At 45.4% G+C, this 2,636-nt stretch overlaps 1 non-coding gene across 1 annotated transcript; it reads left to right on the top strand.

Annotated features, from left to right (window-relative positions):
• The first annotated feature begins 2,529 nt into the window (after positions 1–2,529).
• On the top strand, positions 2,530–2,636 carry LOC120269551. Its single transcript, XR_005539201.1, has one exon. It is a non-coding gene; the product is annotated as a small nucleolar RNA R71 (small nucleolar RNA).

The following is a 2,636-nucleotide window of genomic DNA, read 5'->3' as shown; positions in this document are numbered from 1 at the left end:
GCCCCGTGGCTTCCCTAGAAATCTGAGAAAAATATCAAGTCTTATACATGCCCATACGGAAATTCCCCACGGGCGTGTGTGCTCTCGGGAAAATCTGCCAAACTCTGCAGGAGTTTACACGCCCGTGCGGAAATTACCCACGGGCATGCGCCAGTTGCATGGTCATTCACAGGGGCAGCCGCACACCCCTGTGCCTTCTCTGGATGAGCTCGCAGTATACACCCACGGGGGCGTGGAAATTCCACACGCTAGTGTGTTTTCTCTGGACGACTTAGAAAAACCTGCAGGCTCTGCAGAACTATTCTGAACATGTTTACACACTCAGAGCCTGCTATATTATACAAAATTTACCAGATAAAAACACGAAATAGAACTCAAACGACCAAACTTCACCAACTCTCAACAAAACACACAATGAGTTCTTTTAAAAACCCACAACAAAATCGTAGTACAAGCACTTAAAAATTGAAACACCAACACTTAACATTTTATTCATAAAAACAAACTAAACTAAAAGGTATGAGAACAATAAACACTTGGGTTGCCTCCCAAGAAGCGCTTGTTTAACGTCACTAAGCTTGACGTATCTTTCTTACCTCATGGGGGTTCATAAATGAAGGTTGCCCTCTTACCCATGGCTTGAAAGCATGATGAGCAAAGTCTCTTGAGGGTAGAGGATGTACTCTCGGGCTTCGGACCACCTAGCAATGGTTGGTCCAACTTCCTTGGCTCATGTACGTCTCTAACAATCTTGGAGCATTTTCGATGGCGTCTCCGAGCCCTCTTCATTTTTCGGAGCACCGTCTTCAAGATCCCCGGTGTAGATGTTTCTTCTCCAGTCGAACCAAGCATTATTACTTCTTAATTGTTCTCCTCTTGGTCGAACAAATCTTCATATGGATCTGGGTTGAACATTTCCTGCACATATTCATCAACAAGCTCATCAATAGTGTCTAGAAAGTATAAAGTGTTTCAAAATCGAGAGAATGCCGCATGGCTTAAGCAAGGCGGTATGTGAGCTTGTCATCTCCAACTCTCAATGTGAGCTCTCCGCCGTCCATGTCAATCAATGCTTTGGAAGTCTGCAAGAATGGTCTCCCAAGAATCAAGGGTACATCCGCATCCTCATCGACATCTAGCACTACAAAGTCAACCGAAAAAATGTACTTGTCCACCTTGACAAGCACATCTTCAATGATGCCTCTCGGATGTCGTACCATTGGGTCCGCCAATTGTAAAGTCATCCGAGTAGGCCTAGGCTCTCCTAAGCCTACCTTTTCGAAGAAAGTATATGGCATGACGTTGATACTTGCCCCTGAATCCGCCAATGCCATTCCTCACCTAAGTTGCCGATGTTACACGGAATGATGAAGCTTCCCGGGTCTTGCTTCTTGTTCGGCATGTTCTTTTGCAACACCGCCGAGCATGAAGCATCTAGCACCACTGAAGCACTCTCCTCCAATTTCCTCTTGTTGGTCAATAGGTCTTTCAGGAACTTCGCATACTTAGGCATTTGAGCCAATGCCTCTACAAAAGGAATATTGATGTGGAGTTGCTTCAACAGACTCAGGAACTTCTTATACTATTCATCCCCTTAGTCATTCTTCAATCTAGAGGGGTAAGGGATTCTTGGCTTGAATGGTGGGGGTGCCACCTATTTCTCTTTGTTTACTCCCTCCTCAACCTCTACAACCTCGGGTGCGTGTTCTTTCACCTTTTCACTCGGAAGCCTCCCTTCAACCTCACGACCACTTCTCAAAGTGATCGCCTTTACATGTTCTCTAGGATTGGTTTCCATGTTGCTTGATAAACTTCCATGTGGCCTTTCGGAAAGAGACTTCGCAATTTACCCCACCTGATTTTCAAGGTTGTGCAAGGAGGCGGTGTGATTGCGAAGTGTAGCCTCGACTGATTCAAACCTTGTATTTGCCAATTGAACAAATCTACCCAAGTGCTTCTCCAAATCCGTCATTCGGGTTTCCAAGCCTGAAATTCTGTTTTCCACTTGAGGGGCTTGTTGCTATTGTTTGAAACCCGATGGCCCCATGGTCTTCCGTGGTCCTTGATTACTCCATGAAAAAAATTGGGATGATTCTTCCAACCTTTGAATTGTAGGTGTTGTTGTATGGATTCCCTTTGAGGTCTCATGCCATTACCTACAAAGTCAACGTTCTCAATCGAAGAAACATCACCAATGACGATTGGCCAATGAAAGGGAGCATGTCCTACACCACAATCGGTGCAATTGGTCATGGCCGCAACTCTATTCGAAGCTATAAGATCTAGCTTCTTACTCAAACTCTCAACTTGGGCCGCCAATGAAGTTACCGCATCAATTTCATGGAGACCGCCCACCTTTTCATCTCCCTAGCGTTCCACTGGTAGCTATTTAACCCCATTTCCTCAATCAATTGACGAGCCTCATCGGGGGTCTTACTACCTAAGGTACCTCCTACCGCCGCATCCAAGAGTTGCCTTGTACTCGGGTTCAAACCATTGTAGAAGGTTTGAACAATAATCCACTCCGGGAATCCGTGTTGCGGACACTTTCACAGGAGTTCCTTGAACCTTTCCCATGTCTCAAATAGAGACTCCAATTCCAACTGCACAAAGGATGAGATCTCATTCCTAAGCTT

The sequence above is a fragment of the Dioscorea cayenensis genome, chromosome 9 (genome assembly GCF_009730915.1).
Source record: "Dioscorea cayenensis subsp. rotundata cultivar TDr96_F1 chromosome 9, TDr96_F1_v2_PseudoChromosome.rev07_lg8_w22 25.fasta, whole genome shotgun sequence".
Lineage (NCBI taxonomy): Eukaryota > Viridiplantae > Streptophyta > Magnoliopsida > Dioscoreales > Dioscoreaceae > Dioscorea > Dioscorea cayenensis.
This window is presented reverse-complemented; position numbering and strand designations above follow the sequence as displayed.